A 20,942-nucleotide genomic window follows, 5' to 3' on the forward strand; every position below is an offset into this window, starting at 1 on the left:
TAATTCAGAGATACGTCAGTAACGCTCGTTCCAAGCAAAAAATACTAGTAAACGTGGGCTCTAAAATGCATACCATAAGAGCTATGGGCACTACTTCATCTTCGATACGGTGACACAAATCTCTTTTACTGTAAGCTCTTTGCTTTCCATATTTTGGAGGGAGGTAGTATGGAGCAAAATAAGAAAAAATGGTCCAGTAAACATGGGCCTTAAAATGCATATCTAAAGAGTTATCAGCACTTGCTCAGTAGAAGAGACGTGTTTCAATAGAGAAGATGAACAAGTGCTCATAGCTCTTAAGGTACGCACTGTAGATCCCATGTTTACTCAATATTTTTTTTTTTTTTGTAGTACCATAAAGCGCTCACAGCTATTAAGACATGCATTTTAGAGCCAATGTTTACGAAACGTCTTGGCTTCAAATGATCTTTCCTGCCATATCCTTGAATATTGACCATTCCTTCTGCGAGACCTTGGATGTCAGTGACGACTTATATATTGTCGTAAGCACTTTGAATCTAGATCGTCATCTGTACTCCAGTACAGTTGGTCCTATGGAAGTGTGTGATGTCCTGTGAAACGCAATATTCCTAAGAATTTTTTGATGCATTCTCTTGACAGCTGAAAGCTGTGATTATTTTTGTTAGAGGCACACTGATCATATTCAGTAGACAGCGTCATTAAGCGCTACTTCTTAAAAAAGTCAAAACATTAACAGCAATATTTGCTTCTACAGTTTCTATCAAATTGCTTTACCGCTGATCAGTCGTTTAAGAATCAGGGCAGCTGTTACTGTTGATAGTGTCTTTCTTTATCCGCTTTGAAATGATATCAGTTTTACTTTCTTTCTTGTGTTTTCATTAGTTTTTTTGTAGGTTGAATAGATGCATCGCAGCTACGTTTCTGGTATGTGTGCCAACTCACATATCCTGCTACGTCTGTTTGGGGGCACTACTACTAACACATTTTCATCAGTATCCTCAGAGTCTAGTATTTCATCTACATGATTTGGAGGACTTTGTATCTCATCAAGTGATTCATGCACATACAACTCGTCATGAGATATCAGGAATTTAAGATCATCAATAATTTCTTCAGTTTCACGAATACTCAAAACGCTGTAACGATTCAATGCTATTTGAAAGGAAAACAAGAGGAAAGAATGTTTTCAGATGGAGTTTATAATGTGTTGGAATTGTGAATCAAGGTTAGAGATGTCCTCATGGCAAAATAGAAACAATTGTCACATATGAAGCGATTATTCTCCAGAGAGATTAAGAAACGAAATAGGAAAGGATGCAACCAGTCACCTGCGTGACCAACGCTTTTCGGAAATAAACATTCATTGTGAAGTTGAGAAAACACTTTTTCACACAAAAATTAAGCACTGCACCTCATCTGTCTAGTTAAGACTAAGGCCCTCTGGACACCGAGTCACTCAAATTAAACCCATTGTCGATGCCCGTAGATTGAGAATCATTTCGTGTGTGGTTAAATAGAGCTCCGCAGAGTGACTTACCAATTAATAGCTTGCAGCGCGTTACAAATCAGTTGTCAGAGACTGGCGTCCGTATTACCCAGCGAGCTGAGTTGGGTCATGTCATCGAACACAGGTCTGTTTTGGTTCAATCTGAAGATGAACGAACAGGTTGTGGACATTAGCTTTGTACAGGATGCGGAAATGCATCCCATTTTGTACAGCTACAAACTCCCAGGCTACGGCAAGAGGGATCTGACAGAGAAAGCGTATTGTGAAGCAGAAAAATATGTTTATGTGGCAAGTGTATAGTGTGCTGTGCCTCTAATGTTCACAGTATAATTGGCGGCATGTCAATGGGAGCAAAAAAAATCGTATCGAAAATATTCTTTTGTGTGATTAGTGGCACCTGTGTCGTTCCGTAAAGTTACATTGTGTGCAAACGGAAACTGTAAAGGGCAGGAAAACGACAAACAACAGAAAACACACAATTCTGTGAGTTTGCATAACAAAAAATAAGTGAAAGATCTATTTTGTATTCATTCGCACAGACGAAAAGATGCTCGTGTGAAACAAACAAAACTTCCTCCGCAGTGTGCGGAACTGGGTTGCCAATTATTCGGCAACGAGTCGCCGATCTCGATTGCCTGACTGTTGCGTTTCTTTCCAATCGCTCCGTTTCGGACGGCCTAACACTCAACCGATCCGCATCGTCAGAAAAGTCAAAACAGCAATGTAAACTGATGATCATTGTTAGCAGTCTCTAAATTATAAAACAATCGCTGTAAGAACCAAAATCGCCAAATGGAGATTGTGGTAGATAAACCACGCAATCGAATGCCCATTTTGAGAAAGTTAACCCTGAACGTAAAATTGTGACAGAATATTATGTTCACCTATAGAGCAAACGTTACGAAGTGCATTATTCATATGCCCTGTGGTTTCGCCCAAGATCGATTTGTAAATATTTTTGCCCATTTAATGAAGATTAATGGACGTATGTGAACGATGTTGAGAATGTACGAGATGCTGATAAATCGGTATCAGTACTGTGGGAGGTTACGCATATGCGGAACATCACACCGAAGCGCACAGCCACTGGCTCTGACGTCAGTTACGGGTCACTGCAATGATGAACTCCTCCGCCGTGACAGATAAGATTCATAGCTACGGAATTCCTATTGCTGTAATGAAGTCATGTGAATGGTGAACACAAGGAGGCAAACAACAGAAATAATATGAGTGTAATACCTCAAATACAAACATTGTTTGTGAACATTACATTGATATACAGTTCTAAGACGATATTTTTCACGACGATGTTGAAGCATCATATGCTGTTGACTCAGGCAATGAGAAAAATACCAAACAAAACTATTTACATGGGTGTTTGCGCATAAGTTAAAATTGCAGAATGGTATGAGGTCTCATGAGGTACATGGGAAATACATAACAGAAGGCTGCGTTCGCTTATTTCACCAAAATATGAAGGGGATTAGAAGCAAAGTACAGAAACTGTTAGTCGACTTTGATTATGCTTTCTGCCTGATTGTCGGCTGACAGATACATCGCTGCTAGGTGTAGTCGTCATGCGTCAACAATCCCGCCATCTCATGGAATATTCATTACTCTTGGAAAACTTCGTAGCTTAAGTGTCTTGCTGATCAAAACATTTTGCGTGACAGATATTATCTGAACGCTACAGGGACTTTTCACTCTTTCAATATTAGTCTTCTGCAGATCTCTCTACGACTGATACTGTACGAAGAAGGAGTTAATGTTTTGTGTAGAGTTTGTATTGTTCTTTTTGCTGGTTTCACAGAAAAAGTGAAGTTTATAGATTCGTTGTAATGTCCATTATTACTATGGCTTTTCTTGTGTCCACCTGTAAAATTACAATATATTTTTTGTTCATGAGTCCACGTAGCGTGATTATTTCTTCATGCGATATATTCAGCTTTGTAGTGTTTGCATGCTGTAGGTCTCTTTTTCTTGTCGGATCTTCTCTGCTTCTGCCTGAGACAGTTTTCAGAGCCATAGTACGATGGTTTGTATGACAGCTTCTGCTAGTACGCTCTAATGTGTCACAGATTAATGTAAATCCTTAGACTGCACATTCGTGGTTGCCCTGCTGATAGTATCTGTTGAAAGATTCCCCACAGTGCGAGACATGTATTGCTTTTGCTGAGTACTTCTTTTTACTTGTGCGAGCTTCATAAATATTCTCTTTTGGCGGTTCTTCACTGCTTCACTCAGTGCGTATACTTGTTTGTGCGCAATTCAGTGGACATTGTCCCATTGGGTTGCCGATAAATTACTCTGAGCACTATGCGTCTTAACTTCTGAGGTCATTAATCGCCTAGAACTTAGAACTAATTAAACCTAACTAACCTAAGGACATCACACACATCCATGCCCGAGGCAGGATTCGAATCTGCGACCGTAGCGGTCGCTCGGTTCCAGACTGTAGCGCCTAGAATCGCACGGCCACTCCGAACGGCGGCTGCCGATAACTTCGAAGCCAAGCGTAGATTTTGAGTAGCAACTTCTTGTTCAAGTCGAAAGTGAATCGTACTTATAATAAATTTTGAGAAGTCATGTCCATTACAAACCCTATAGCCTAACAGAGAATTGCAGCATCATAATGTTGAAGAATATGGCTAATTTGGAATGAAACAGTGACAATAATGCTAATTGTCCCCAAGTTCATTTTAAAATCTGTTGCGGAATGCAGTGCGAATTTTGACTCAATGTGAAAAAATATCATTACGCCATAATTAGTGTTCGTAAAAAGTTGAATTTCGTTTTGTTTAATTATAATGTCAAGTGTCGCTGCATCTGCATCATGATAGTCACATTCTGTTACGAGCCCAAATGAAAAGAGGAGGAGGAGCCAATCGATGTCATCCTTGAACTATCTCTAATCACATTACCTGCAAAAGTGGAAAGATATCCGACTGAAGATAACGAGCCCTAGTTCGATGAACACTTAGAGGCAGTAACTGAGGATAAGAGACTAAGTTCCCGGCCGTATTAATACTGTGGTACCTGATAATGGTAACTAGCAATGACTGCCCTCGCATACGGTGTTGCTATAACATTTTGCGTGAAAATAAAGATACAAAGAAGAAAATAAATTTCTTGAGCATTGTACTTTCATATTGACTTGCTTTCAGCGTGTACTCAGAACAAACATGTCACATATATTCCCATACCTTTAGCCACTTCTACACATAATCAATCCGTATGTCAATATATTTTGTGAATGTATGTATAAGCTTTTTATTTCAACAGTGTACAAATGTTCTTTATAATTTTCAACTATTCTGTCTGCGCTACATGAAACATGCTCTTCTGAGTTCGTCCTTCCAGTTGCTTGTTCTACTTTGAAAATAACTTAAATTCACTTGGTGCGAGTTCTGAAATATAGGATGGACGTGTGAAAATATCTTAGCCGAAGAACAGCTGCAGTTCTTCTGTGCCACGTGTGGTGCGCGAACGGGCTGTACTTGTACAAACAGTAATAATAATAAAACAAAAAAACTGTAACGTTTCTAAGTAAATGTCACCATTGAGAGTATGCCCTCAAGGCCAAATTTAGAAAAGAAGATGCACCTTTTTGTATCATACAGTGTTTGCCATGATTCTTTGTGGTGCAGTTTACGTTTGTATACTTCCATGATCGCCATTCTCGTGTTTATATCTCGTTCTTCAGTGCGCTGTGAACTACTCAGGTTTCACCACACGTTACTATGTAATCCACGAAATCGGTTCTTTGTTCTATCTTAAGGCTACCACCGCATCTGTTGAGATCGGAATCAATATTTTCAACTCAAATTTCCAACACAACGCCGCAACTGCGGATTGATGAACTGTCGCCCATCATGCAAGCAACAGAGAAAAATTCTGTCGATAACGCCAACTGCGACTAAGAAACTTTTTTCCACTTTATTAGACATTTTCCTTACTTTCCTCACGACTCGTACGTTTCGGACCTTACTAATTAGAGCAAATAGATCTTCTATCTGGATTTTCCAGCCCTTCCTGCTTACAATAACTACGCCAAATACGGTTTCTTCTGATCTTTTTGGAGTTGTTAAGTTTCTTTGGTTTTGCAGGCAACCATTTGGTTTCTTTGTCATTGTAGATGCCTATACAATTTTTAGTGTAGTATTAGTAATTTGCAAAAGCTGGTTCACTTGGTAACAGTAATACACACTTCATGAACTACTCAGACCGTCTGTCTAGCCTTGAAGACTCTGAATAGCCCTGTAGTCCTTGATAAAGCAGTCACTACATAGTGACCTTGAGGAGAGTTGTCATGGAGACGTGAAATACACGCGGCCACGTGGCAAGGCAACTCACAAAAAACTGTTGCATAACATGCGTGGAACTCAGATTGCCATTGTAACTTTGTACTGCAATATTCGGAGGAAAAGAGGTTTCTGAAATGAAAGAACCGATGAAGGGTAATTACTTTTCATGTTCAACGTCATAAGGGGGGGGGGGGGGGGGGGGGAAGGGGGCGCTGCAAAAGATAAGTTCTCAAAAAGAATAGTTCTAGCCTCAAGATCTAGGGATACCTGCGGCAATATAACGTTAAAAGAAACGTTAAAAATTGTGGCACAATATTGCTGTGCAAATAGTGACAGTAATAACAATAGTAAAAAATGAGGAATCGATGAGTCGGATATTTGTCACGTGACATAAAACGAATGAAAACGTATAATAATGCAACATATGGATTTTCTTAAATTTCTATTCCAATCCCTCTGAAGAACCTAAGCGACCTAAAACAAACCGTATTATTCGTGACTGGTTAAAGAATTGAACAGCTAGTTAATTCAAGTCGAAAACAGTGTTCATGATAAGTAACTGGCTGAGTGCAACACTAACCGATAGATGTTTAATCAGTGTTGTTCCTTTTTGTGTGATGACTTTCATATGATAGAATTCTTTTACGCTTATTAACAGATTTAACTTCAGACGTAAATTGTGAAACAAAACGTTGTTCTTCAGAACTTATTATTGCGGTTGTTAATGGATACCATCGATAACGCAGGTCACTTACTGGACTGTGGATGATAGCTTGTTCTTCCATGTTAAATTGTACGATAAAGGATCGTAACATATTGAGTCGGGGGGGGGGGGGGGGGGGGTAATCATCTTGGGATGTTAGATAACCTTAAAGGATTAGAGGTTGTGAATCTCATCATTGTACAACTGTTTGGTCAATGAGTAACAGGCAGTAAATTTCGGCCTAAAGTAACTAACATATGAGGCTGGGAACATACACTACTGGCCATTAAAATTGCTACACCAAGAAGAAATGCAGATGTTAAACGTGTATTCATTGGACAAATATATTGTACTAGAACTGACATGTGATTACATTTTCTCGCAGTTTGGGTGCATAGACCCTGAGAAATCAGTACCCAGAGCAACCACCTCTGGCCGTAATAACAGCCTTAATACGCCTGGGCATTGAGTCAGAACTTAGATGGCGTGTACAGGTACAGTTGCCCATAAAGCTTCAACACGATACCACAGTTCATCAAGAGTAGTGACTGGCGTATTGTGACGGGTCAGTTACTCGGCCACCATTGACCAGACGTTTTCAATTGGTGAGAGATGTGGAGAATGTGCTAGCCAGGGCAGCAGTCGAACATTTTCTGTATCCAGAAAGGCCCGCACAGGATGTGCAACATTCGGCCGTGCATTATCCTAATGAAATGTAGGGTTTCGCATGGATAGAATGAAGGATAGAGCCACGGGTCGTAACACATCTGAAATGTAACGTCCACTGTTCGAAGTGCCGTCAATGCGAACAAGAGGTGACCGAGACGAGTAACCAATGGCACCCATACCATCACACCGGGTGATACGCCAGTATGGCGATGACGAATACACGCTTCCAATGTGCGTTCGCCGCGATGTCGTCAAACACGGATGCGACCATCATCATGCTGTAAACAGAACCTGGATGAATCCGAAAAAATGACGTTTTGTCATTCGTGCATCCAGGGTTCGTCGTTGAGTACACCATCGCCGGCGCTCCTGTGTGTGATGCATCGCCAAGGGTAACCGCAGCCATGGTCTCCGAGCAGATAGTCCATGCTGCTGCAAACGTCGTCTAACTGTTCGTGCAGATGGTTGTCTTGCAAACGTCCCCATCTGTTGACTCAGGGATCGAGACGTGGCTGCCCGATCCGTTACAGCCATGCGGATAAGATGCTTGTCATCTCGACTGCTATTGATACGAGGCTGTTGGGATCCAGCACGGCTTTCCGTATTACCCTCCTGAACCCACCGATTCCATATTGTGCTAACAGTCATTGGATCTCGACGAACGCGAGCAGCAATGTCGCGATACGATAAATCGCAATCGTGACAGGCTACAATCCGACCTTTATCAAAGTCGGAAACGTGATGGTACGCATTTCTCCTCCTTATACGAGGCATCACAACAAGCTTTCAGCAGGCAACGCCGGTCAATTGCTGTTTGTGTATGAGAAATCGGTTGGAAACTTTCCTCATGTCCGCACGTTGTAGGTGTCGCCACCGGTGCCAACCTTGTGTGAATGCTCTGAGAAGCTAATCATTTGCATATCACAGTATCTTCTTCCTGTCGGTTAAATTTCGCGTCTGTAGCACGTCATCTTCGTGGTGCAGCAATTTTAATGGCCAGTAGTGTAGTATCGAGGGTATTGCATCATTCCTCGTATCATTTCAGCGACCCGAAGCATTTCGTTATGTCTGTGAGCAATATATCTCAATGGATACTGACCTCAGAAAGACAAATTAAAAGTTTTGACAAATGAACCCTAAGCGGTATCTCTCGTTAAATACTCCACCGTTCCTGATTTCTCATTATTATTGGCATCTGTTGATGACAATTATTTCTTCCAAAATACAACTTGAGCTATCTTCCACCTTTTAGAAAGCATAAGGGTTTTTCTTGTCCACACGTGTTTCAACTTGCATTTTGCGTTAGTACTGTTAATGTGTTTTTTTCTGTTGAGTTCCACAGCCCTCACAAATCTCACCAAGGTTAAACCATATCGCTTTATACGATTCTAAATATGTATTGCTACTTGATGAGAACTGTATTTAAAACCAATAACGACTCAAAACTATTATTACCTTCTTTAAAATATCTACCACCACTTTTCTTTAGCCTTTAATGCACTGCTCAAAATAATTTCATTTAAAAGATAGACTTCTACGTCATATTTCTCTTTTAGTCAATGACAAACCAGTTGCTTAAGTACTATTCAATAGGAACAACAATGCTAGCACAAATGATTTATCTGTTGCTCCAACGTCTGGCTTTGTTACCAAGTCAGGACCATAGGGTGCGTGGGTGATTATGTTCCACTGAAACTGTTGCAGGAGAGCAACGGTTTGCCGAGCGATGTGTGGGCGAGCGTTGTCATGGAGAATGTGTACGTCCTTGTTCAACATTCCTCTTCTCCGGTTCTGAATTGCCCGTTTGAGTTTTTTCAGAGTCCCACAGTACCTGCCAGCGTTAATTGTGGTCCCAGCTATTCATCTCCGACGTCGAGGTGAAAGAAGTTCATAACTTTCTGAACAGCATGGTGGCGGGCTGATATGACATGAGCATACAAAAACTGCCACAGCGTCTACAAAAATGCATCGACAGAAATGGTGATTATGCCGAAAAATAGCTAAATGTTCAAGTTGTAAACTGATGTAAACCACTGTAGAACTAAAGAGGTCTATGTACTTATAAAAAAACTAGGAGACCTTACTTTTGGGATTACCCTCGTAGATACTCACGGTTATGCAGTGGTGCTATCAATGATTTTCCCGCCACATCTTCACAGGAGAACTGTGCTTCTGAATGAATCGGAGGTGGGGTGGGGGTGGGGGGATGGGGGGGGGGGGGGAGGAAGGGAGCTATTCTGAACAACGCAGTGTGAGTAAACTTCCAGCCCCTGTTGTTACCAACGTATAAGAAAGCCGCGTGGTTATTACAAGACGGATTAGATCAGAAGGAGGACAGAGAGAGTGAATGGGAAGCGACGTTACCTTGTAGAGAATCCAACAGCGAAATAAATAGCAAACATAGTAAATTAGTCTTACTGCACCAGTACAATAAATGCAACGACGTTTTAACGTAAAATTCGAATAGCAGAAGATCCTCAAAAAAAAAAAGTTCAAATGTGTGTGAAATCTTATGGGACTTAACTGCTAAGGTCATCGGTTCCTAAGCTCACACACTACTTAACCTAAAATATCCTAAGGACAAACACACACACCCTTGCCCGAGGGAGGACTCGAACCTCCGCCGGGACCAGCTGCACAGTCTACGACTGCAGCGCCTAAGACCGCTCGGCTAATCCCGCGCGGCAGAAGATCCTTAAATTATAATATATTTTTTTTTAGTCGATGGATGAAGTGGCAAAATGGCAATTACACTCATGATAAGGCAGTTATTTGAGTAGAGTCCTGCAATATCACCACTGAATAGCGATGGGCGTTGTTTAGAATGTATGTACAGAGTGTTTCACAATTCGTGTTACACACTTCTATTGGTTGTAGAAGGGACTTAGTAGATCAAGTTTTACGTAGGAACCCATGTCCAGAAACTGTTAGTTTCCATGTTACATGGAAAACAAGAGCTACTGAATCGTGCGATAGATGTTTCTTACGCAGTTCACCTGTTATGTTAGGCTACCCATATTCATGAGTGGTACGATGACACGATGTCACGTAATATCCTCTGTTTCCATCTGCTTTGTTTTTCTTGCTTCCTGGTGATACGTCAGCTGACATTACGGTGACTAGTACTGCAGTACACGTTCGCAGAGTACACCAATACGCTGTTAATTTACGGTGAAGCTCGCCGTAACGAAAGAGAACCTCAACGTCTGTACCGCAAGTACTTTCCAAATCGTGTGATTTCATCTCATCCCATGCTTGCCAGAGTAGAACAACGGCTGTAGAAAAATGGGAAATTCTCGAGTGATAGAGCAAACTGCGGTGCTCCAAGAAGGCGGACACTGTCGTATTGGAAGAGCAAGTGCTTCATCATGTTGAAGAGAACCCATTGATGAGTAATCGAGCCAGTGCACATGACTTTCATGTGTCTCACTCGTCTGTCTAGCGTGTTTTGTACGAACAGCAGCTCCAATCGTATCACCCCCCAGAAGACACAAGCTATTTCCCAGCGGATTTTGTGTGACGTGTCAATTCTGTACTTCGTTTTTACACCACTGTGTGGAGATTTCTCAGTTTCCAAGGCGAATTTTGTTGAAGGACGAAGAGCATTTCAAGAGAGAAAATGTTTTGAACGCTCGAAGTAGCCAAATTTGGGATCAAGAAAACCTCAAAGCCACGTGTAGACGAAGATTTCAGCACACCCTCAGCAACATTGTCTGGGCACATGTCTGCGGTGGTCGTGTGATGGGGCCGTACATCCTTCCTCCCCACTTAATGGGTGCCAGGTACTTGATATTCCTGCAATAAGTGCTGGCGGAGTTTTTGGTAGGTGTACCATTGGATATTCTGCACGAATTATAGTTCCAATATGACGGCGGCGCAGTACGTTTTGAAGTTCGCATTCGAAACAATCTGAACGTTGTCTACGGGAACAGGTGAACCGGTCGAGGTAGAACACGTGCTTCACCACCAAGATCTCCAGATTTAACGCTTTGGACTTTTTTCTTGTGACGCCACATGAAGACTCTTGTTCACGAGATCGCTGTCCAGTCGGAGGATGATCTTGGTTGCACGGATCGTGGTTACAGCAGAAGTGCATATCGGACAGAGTTTATATGAACTTACTGCACCGATACACTGTGTGCACCGAAGTTTATGATCATCATATTAAACTGCTGTTGTAATTTCGCAAAAAATAAGAGTGAAATTTGTACATTTTGCTTTCTCTGTAACATGGAAACAAGCCGTTTCTAGACATGGGTTCTTATGTAAACTTGATCTACTAAGTCCCCTCTATAAGCTCTAGAAAGGTGTAACGTGAATTGTGAACCATCCCGTATATCGATATAAACCCTATTATTTGTTTACGTCACAGTTGATGCCAGTTATAACATCATCATTGGCGTACATTCCATTTATAATGTAACTTCCGCTGCAGATGAAAATTCCAGAGCTAGCGTTACTTTCTGGTAAGTACATTATCAGTTCACTGACCAATTTTAAAATGACGAGACATTCGAATTTTAGCGATAAATAAAAAAACATTACTGACAAGACATTTCACTTGCATAATTCCTGGCAGGAAATGCCCTTATCACGCGGGATGTAGTCTCAGACAAGCAGGAAATCCTAAATGTAGTTCTTTTCTCATATGCGAGTATCAAGTCACCGAAAATTCAATTTCATCTCTTTCTCTCAGGTCTCAGTAAGTCTCCTGGGGCTGGGTATCCAAATGACTACCGCTTTCACTCCTAGATTAAATAGTGAAAATCCAGTTTTCCTGTTATATGGTATATTTTCTCTAGGTTAAAAGGTGTATAAAAATCACAATTGTGGAAATTCTCACTTGTATATTTCTTTCAGGTCTATGGTGGGCAGAAATTCACTCCTTTTTACATTCAGACCACTGCAGGACAGATGTTGTCATATCGTTTCCTCCCGCGGTGGCCGAGCGGTTCTAGGCGCGACTGGCATTTGTTGCCAACAACTGAGACACCTTTCGGACGTAGTGTAAGAAAAACGTCAGCCAAAACTGCGTTGCGTGTTGCTACTACACGATGACCCGCTCTGCTGGTTTCAAACCCAAAACCATTCTGGAGGTTGTTTGGGAAGCCATCCCTCATGCACGTATTATTCAGATCTTATGCCCTCAAACGTTTACTTGTTCCGCTACTTATCGAACAACCGACAAGAAAATTCGTTTCTGGACGAAAATGCAAATAAAACCTGGTTTGACCAGTAGGTTACTACAGGCATGGAGTTGGTAAACTATTCGAGCATTGTCAGACTATTTTAGATAATGTGAGAGAATATATTGCTGATGATTGATTAATGTTCACTGTTCTGTTCAGTAAATTAATGGGAAACACTCTTAAAATATGCAGTATGCTAGTACAAAAGAAATACAGCTAACAGCGGTAACTTTAGGACGAAAGTATATTTTAGTACGACATAAAGTATCTGTAATACGAGTGTGGCTAAATCAGCATGAATTAGTAACATTATTATTCACTTTGGGCTTCGAAATGGTCTGTGTTTATTTTCTTTCCCATGTCATACTCAAATAGTATGGAAATGTGGAATTTCATAAATAGGCCGGCCAGAGTGGCCGAGCGGCGCTACAGTCTGGAACCGCGCGACCGCCACGGTCGCAGGTTCGAATCCAGCCTCGGGTATGGATGGGTATGATGTCCTTAGGTTAGTTAGGTTTAAATAGTTCTAAGTTCTAGGGGACTGAGCACTTAAGTCTCATAGTGCTCACAGTCATTTGAACCATTTCATAAATAGAATTGTGTATTCACAAGAACCAAAAGTTATGTCAGCTGAAGCAGAAAGAGGCATTATCGATTCTGCAATATCACAAGCTTTTCGTCCTTACCCTATGACGTACTGGAAGTAGTGAAATCTTCTTAAGATTTCCTTATTGATTTTCGATGTGGCTGTCTGCAGCTCTGTAACAGAACACTTAAGAATATTGCCTTCAGCGAGACTGGAACTGCGAGCCAACACAGCCTTCATTCCACAGGCGACCACGTTACCCCATAGCTAGCAAACAGCTGTAGGAAGTGTCTTACACTTCCTTCCCCAGTTGCAGCTAGGACGGATAAATCGGAACGTGGTAGACGAGATTAGCTTCGATTCCCACGTGGACTGACTTTCCTGAACTCAGAATCGTAAATTGTTAATCTCACGTCCCACCTTAAGTGAAAATCACAAGGATTAGTCAATGGTAAGGACATGCAAAATCAAGTGAATTTAGCGGTATAATTCTTTTGCCATCCAGAAAGTAACTCGTTGTTCAAAGAGTTGCCAAATTTATTCTGTGTTTTTGCCAAGGTTCAGTTACACTACCCGCAGAAAGAATACTGGCTGCTGCGCGCCTTGAGCAAGGTCAGTGGTGAATACAGCCTACGTCTCACAGCTGCTGAGGGTCGGAATATTAGAAATCCTACAGATGGCTTTGAGCACTATGGAACTTGACTTCAGAAGTCATCAATCCCCTAGAACCTAGAACTACTTAAACGTAACTAACCTGCGGACATCACACACATCCATGCCCGAGGCAGGATTCGAACCTGCGACCATAGTGGTCGCGCGGTTCCAGACTGTAGAACCTAGAACCGTTCGGCCACCCTGGCCGGCTTATATTAGAAGCATATGTCACTGAGTTTTATTGTCAGTTCAGCAACTTTCTTTAGGGAGCGTTATAATACTTAGGTGCAACACCTGCAAATTAAATACAATAAATCAATAACTGTAACTTTTTTTATTTTCTGTCTTAAGCGAACTAAATACTCACAAATCACATTCACCAGACTGGATTCACATTTCTGGAGCGTTCCAGTGGTTATACCACAAACATTATGAGTAGGCAACCCCATTATACTCTTTGAAATTATTTTTATTAAGAACGCTTTCATTGGCACTATCCCTAATACAGAGGAGGACAAATGAAAAGTTAACACTATGAGTCATATTTTCTGAATTATTGACCTGTATACTTCTATAGAGTGAAGGTAAGATCCTTAATCCTGTTTTGTGTGTTGCGTAAGTTTTGATATCACCATATCTTACTTTGTGAGCACTTTATTTTTTTCTTGTGATCAAAAGTGTGTGGGCAGTCTATCTCTGGTTAATATTTCGATAGCTAATAACATGATCTGTTTCCACTTTCTCCGTCGGATCTGTGAATAGAGTTTCACCTTGGCTACTCGCACAGCGTGCACACGTGCACTGCCTTCAGAGCCAAGACGGTGTCTTTCTGTTTCTATCTTAACGTCTGTTGCAGTGCCCGTCGGCCGGCGAATATAAACACGTTTGGCGCCATTTAGCGCTGCAGTGTCGCGAGTCACGATCTGAAGAACGCAGTTTCTATGCTAAATATGTGATAGATCGTCCAGGATATGCCGGACACAGGTTCAGTAATTGATTTTTATAGCTTGTCGCATTAAATTACTTCACAATAATATTTGATCCAGATTTAATTGTTCACACACACACACACTCACACACACACACACACACACACACACACGGGCGCGCGCCTTATTAACCTTCCTGTCCCTACGAATTCTGATACGAAAAACTATCGCCAGTTACTTTGCCCGTTGTGCTATCGGCGCTCTCAGCTAGTCCTTCGTTTTATTTTGAACACAGTGACATGCCAAATTTGAGGCGAATCGGTTAGCCGTGTCTGAGGCCTTCCCCTTGTTAGAATTGTGATCGGCGGTCGGTTATATTAGCCCCTTATGTGCATCCCTTCGACTTATTAGTGTCAGCGGCGGCTGCCCGGCGGTTGGGTTTTCTGTCTAACATTGTACATGATAGTCGTAAGTCATCAGAAAAATTACTTTGTAAATAAAACGAGTGTATATGTACAATAAAAATGGCTATGTAAATACACCAACAAAGAATTTGTAAATTATTGCCTATAGAGAAAAAATAGCATTTTGAAAAAAAAAATCCTGTGTGCATACAATCAGCAACAAATAGTTTTGTATATAAAATTGTTGATAAACGACAACAAATTAATCTAAATAAAATTGATAATAATAAACAATTAGTACTTTTTATATCATTGTTGTTATTTCCAAATCCTACCATTACAGAATTGTTGTTTACAATAAACATTTACCTTTCCTCATGATACACAGATCGTGAAATGAAGATGTCTAGATAACTGAACTAGTTGTAAATGGTGATAAGGGGGTGTGGGAGCTCGAATCTTATTCGTCCACTAAGGATGGGAGGGGTTTCCTGCTATATAACTTGCACAATTGTCTAATGTGTGTAGATTCCACTGTATGACCCTGAGCATTTCCCCGGGTGGAGGGGAGTGGGGATGACATTGAATATAAGTCACCCAAGTGTATAACAAGACAGTGGAAATGTAACATAACACTGGAAGTGACCTTGAGATACGATAGTTTTCTCGATCAGGAAGAATCCTATATTACTACTGATGTATAATTGTAGATACCTGAATTAGATACTTGTTAAAATTAAAACAATGAAATTAATTACCTTTTCGAGAAATATGTAAAACACAAAGAAATCATTTTAATTTGGTGGTAGTTGACATGGGACTAGAAGACTTTGGTACGTCCCGAAGTATTTTAGCAAGATATTTCACTCTCTTTTACAGGCCCACGATCCACTCGGTGGGAAACTCATAAATAATGTCGCAGACTGCTCTGCTAACAGACTCTGTCCATGACAAATGAGAGCAGTGAACTGGATACCAATGACAGTGATAAACTATGCGGCGTTGGCATTAACTCAAAGCAATCCTCATGATAAATTAGGGAAAGTCATATACGCCGAAATAGCGTCAGGCAAGAAGCTGCTGAAAAAACTGTGGAATCTCAGTCTGGGGGAGTCACCAAACTAAAGGTGATGCGCTTACGAGTCGAAATGGACAGCAAGAAGAACCCAAATACGGACCGACACCAGGACCATTAAAGCTGGGATTTCGAAGATGGAGGCGCAGAGCAGTCACAGCATCTGCGGCAGTCAGACAGTCAATTCCAGTCACCACAGTCAACACACCTTGTTGGCTGGTTCGCAGGAGAGCTTCTGTAAAGATTGGAAGGTACGACACGAGATACTGGCAGAAGTAAAGCTGTGAGGACGGGGCGTGAGTCGTGCTTCGGTAGCTCAGATGGTAGAGCACTTGCCCGCGAAAGGTAAAGGTCGCGAGTTCGAGTCTCGGTCGGGCACACAGTTTTAATCTGCCAGGAAGTTTCATATCAGCGCACACTCCGCTGCAGAGTGAAAATCTCATTCTGGAAACATCCCCCAGGCTGTGGCTAAGCCATGTCTCCGCAATATCCTTTCTTTCAGGAGTGCTAGTTCTGCAACGTTCGCAGGAGAGCTTCTGTAAGGTTTGGAAGGTAGGAGACGGATACTGGCAGAAGTAAAGCTGTGAGTACCGGGCGTGAGTCGTGCTTCGGTAGCTCAGATGGTAGAGCACTTGCCCGCGAAAGGCAAAGGTCCCGAGTTCGAGTCTCGGTCGGGCACACAGTTTTAATCTGCCAGGAAGTTTCATATCAGCGCACACTCCGCTGCAGAGTGAAAATCTCATTCTGGAAACATCCCCCAGGCTGTGGCTAAGCCATGTCTCCGCAATATCCTTTCTTTCAGGAGTGCTAGTTCTGCAACGTTCGCAGGAGAGCTTCTGTAAGGTTTGGAAGGTAGGAGACGGATACTGGCAGAAGTAAAGCTGTGAGTACCGGGCGTGAGTCGTGCTTCGGTAGCTCAGATGGTAGAGCACTTGCCCGCGAAAGGCAAAGGTCCCGAGTTCGAGTCTCGGTCGGGCACACAGTTTTAATCTGCCAGGAAGTTTCATATCAGCGCACACTCCGCTGCAGAGTGAAAATCTCATTCTGGAAACATCCCCCAGGCTGTGGCTAAGCCATGTCTCCGCAATATCCTTTCTTTCAGGAGTGCTAGTTCTGCAACGTTCGCAGGAGAGCTTCTGTAAGGTTTGGAAGGTAGGAGACGGATACTGGCAGAAGTAAAGCTGTGAGTACCGGGCGTGAGTCGTGCTTCGGTAGCTCAGATGGTAGAGCACTTGCCCGCGAAAGGCAAAGGTCCCGAGTTCGAGTCTCGGTCGGGCACACAGTTTTAATCTGCCAGGAAGTTTCATATCAGCGCACACTCCGCTGCAGAGTGAAAATCTCATTCTGGAAACATCCCCCAGGCTGTGGCTAAGCCATGTCTCCGCAATATCCTTTCTTTCAGGAGTGCTAGTTCTGCAAGGTTAGCAGGAGAGCTTCTGTAAAGTTTGGAAGGTAGGAGACGAGGTACTGGCAGAAGTAAAGCTGTGAGTACCGGACGTGAGTCGTGCTTCGGTAGCTCAGTTGGTAGAGCACTTGCCCGCGAAAGGCAAAGGTCCCGAGTTCGAGTCTCGGTCGGGCACACAGTTTTAATCTGCCAGGAAGTTTCACTAAGAGGTTTACTATTGAAATTCCGAGAGCTGATATTCCAAGAAGACTCGGACAGCATATTACTTCTTTCCACATATATCTCGAAATGAAGGCGGCGAGAAAATTAAAGACATTAGATCGCATCGGGACGTTTACCTGCAGTCGTTCTACTACGTACTTATTGCCAACGGAGCAGGGAAGTGGAGAAATGATAGTGCTCCATGTACCCTCGGCCACACACAGCAAGCTAGCTTGGAGAATTTAGATAGATGCAGATGCGGATGCAAACAAAATAGCGTAGAATCCAAAATAGACATCATCATACGTAGTGACCTAAGAAAGTAAGCTACACATGTCTTCCCACACTTAAGATATTTTAGAACAAGAGCGGCGCGTTGCCAGAAGAAGTACATGGTTCTGGTTTCCTTGCAGACACAGTCTGCTGCTGTGGTGATAACAGGTGCATCATGGTGACGTAAAATGATGCGGAAACTGGAAACGTACTACAAAGTTAAAGTAGGCTGGACAGTGCTATATTTGGGTGTCAATCGCCTAAATTGCACACAGATTCACCGTAAAATTTTGGCGGTATGTGGTCAAAGTGCATTTTCGTATCCAGCCGTAGTGAAACAGTGCCAACAATTTGACAAAGACGTGTGGGTGATGCTGATCGAGAGGGAAGACCTTCGACATCGACCACGGACGACGATGTCCAGGCAATATTTTCGGCAAACTTAAAGAATATCTGGGGAGGAAGAGATTTTCCAACGGTGAAGACCTCCACCAAGAGGTTCTATAAGAACTCTGAGACCAAAGAGCGGATTTCTATCGTCGATGAATTGAATGATTGGTAGAACGTTCCGATCGTGTTTTACAGAGACTGTGTGACTATGTTGAAAAATAGTGTCATCTGTCTGTATCACTTGGATGTGTAGTGCAGCACTGAATAAAAGTTACTTGACCTGAAACAATAATGTGTAACATCCTTTTCAAGTCACCCATTATATGAACGACGAAGACAAAAATGTCACTGAGAGGACACACGCTTTATACGAAGAGGACCTCGCTCATCATCTCAACAAACATGAATTCGAGCGAGAAGTTCAAAAATGGTTCAAATGGCTCTGAGCGCTATGGGACTTAACATCTGAGGTCATCAGTCCCCTAGAACTTAGAACTACTTAAACCTAACTAACCTAAGGACATCACACATATCCAAGACGGGGCAGGATTTGAACCTGTGACCGTAGCGGTCGCGCTTTTCCTGACTGAAGCGCCTAGAACCGCTCGGCCACACGGGCTGGCCGAGTGAGAAGTAAACCGTCGTCTGCTGGTAGGTCATAATGACAAAACGCACATTTACAATATGTTGAAAGCGGGTGCGAGATCAGAGAACTACTTGTTGGGTTGGATAAAGTATACCCAAGACTTTCTGTAGTACCTACAAAAGACTATTCAAGAGCATCGAAGTGCCACAAGTCTCAGGGTTTCAGATAATGAGTAGCCAGCCTGTTACTGACAGAGAAATCGAACATAGTATCATTTCGAGAGAGTATTTAACACTGTTGACATCCACGGTGGCGACGAAATTTAGGCTGATTGGGATAGGCCATATAAATGCTCAAGATAGTGGCTGATATCTGCCACACATTAATAAATCTACATCTTTATATTATTAACGTTCAGGTATCATACATGAAAAATTGAAGATACCAAATACCTCGCAGGGTATGCAAAAGGGGGTAGCCGGCGCAAATACTATGGCTGCTGTCAGAGGTAATATTAAAGAATTTTTACGAGGGTACGGAATTCTGTCCTTGCAAGTAGTTAATGGAGTTACAGGAGTACTAAGTACGCCACATGCGGAACAGATTTTCATTATTATGAACAGATGGTTCAGAGTACGAAGCTAGTCCAATTTTATCGGGTGCAGCATGTGTCTCAGATGGTCAATGAAAAATTACTTTCCTGGTCAGAGATAGACATTTTGGAAGCTCTCATCTTACGTGTTGCTGTTTTATTTTCAAGTCTGGAACCGCGCAACCGCACCTGTCGCAGGTTCGAATCCTGCCTCGGGTATGGATGTGTGTGATGTCCTTAGGTTAGTTAGGTTTGAGTAGTTCTAAGTCCTAGGGGACTGATGACCTCAGAAGTTAAATCCCATAGTGCTCAGAGCCATCTGAACCATTTTTTAATTTTTTTTTCTTAGGGTCCCGTATCTCAGTCGGTAAAAACGGGCCATTCATGACAGGGGTGAGTGACAGTTGAGAGATGTGTACGGAAGAATAGACGTGCAACAGTTAAGCATCTGACCGTCCAGGTGAACCAAGCGGCTCCCAATATTTTCTCCTGAACGGCAGTTCAGCGAACGTTGCTGCCTATGGGCCTCTGCAGCTGGTGCCTGTTTCATACACCAATGTTGAATCCTGTTCATCGGGGACGAAGGGTGGAATTTGTGCGCCATTACCGCAAATGGTCGTTCAGTGAGTGGCGACACGTGGCATTTTCAGAAGAATCGCCTTTTATGATCCATCGGCGTGAAACTTCTGAAAGCAAACACCCTGCAAGAATCGTCGGAAGGATTCAGGCTGGAGGAGGGAGTATTATAGTCTAGGGAATATTTTCGTGGCATTGCCTGGGTGACCTCGTTATTCTGGAAGACGCTAGCCATCAACACGTATGCATCTGTCCTTCTGGATCGTGCCCACCCCTAGATGCACTTTGTTTTTCCTCGGCAGAATTGCATCTTCCAGTAGGATAATGCAACGTGCCACACAACTCGTGGTGTACGTGCATGGTTCGAAGAGCCCCAGGGTGAGTTTACCATGCTCCTCTGGTCACCAAACTCCCCAGATTTAAACCCAGTAGAGAATATGTGGGATCCTGTAACGAAGCCCGCTGCTGTCCGTTGGATCTTCTCTATCTCCTCTATAAACCAACCCCACCTGGTACGGATCCCACACTGGTGAGCAATATTCAAGCAGTGGACGAACAAGTGTACTGTAACCTACTTCCTTTGTTTTAGGATTGCATTTCCGTGGGATTCTTCCAATGAATCTCAGTCTGAGATCTGCTTTACCGAAGACCAACTTTACATGATCATTCCATTTTAAATCACTCCTAATGCCTACTCCCAGATAATTTATGGAGTTAACTGCTTCCGAGACTTCCTCCCTGGGCAACGTAGGTGAAGGGACGTCTACTACTCAGTCTTTCCTATCTCCTTTTATCGCTCTTGTTATATCAAAATTCTTGCCTTTAAAATTTTCTATGTCCAGTCTGATGCATAACAGTTTGATAAGTATAATACAGCTGTCATATATACGAAGAAAGGGGACAAAAGATCTCCACGA

General features: G+C 42.4%; 1 protein-coding gene and 1 non-coding gene across 2 annotated transcripts in view; one reads left to right on the forward strand and one right to left on the reverse strand.

Annotated features, from left to right (window-relative positions):
* Positions 1–20,942, reverse strand: part of LOC126299466 (sodium-coupled neutral amino acid transporter 9-like) — a 276,856-nt gene that overhangs the window by 166,685 nt on the left and 89,229 nt on the right. The window lies entirely within an intron of this gene.
* Positions 17,508–17,582, forward strand: Trnas-cga (transfer RNA serine (anticodon CGA)). Its single transcript has one exon. It is a non-coding gene; the product is annotated as a tRNA-Ser (tRNA).

The sequence above is a fragment of the Schistocerca gregaria genome, chromosome X, assembly GCF_023897955.1.
Source record: "Schistocerca gregaria isolate iqSchGreg1 chromosome X, iqSchGreg1.2, whole genome shotgun sequence".
NCBI classification, from domain to species: Eukaryota; Metazoa; Arthropoda; class Insecta; order Orthoptera; family Acrididae; genus Schistocerca; species Schistocerca gregaria.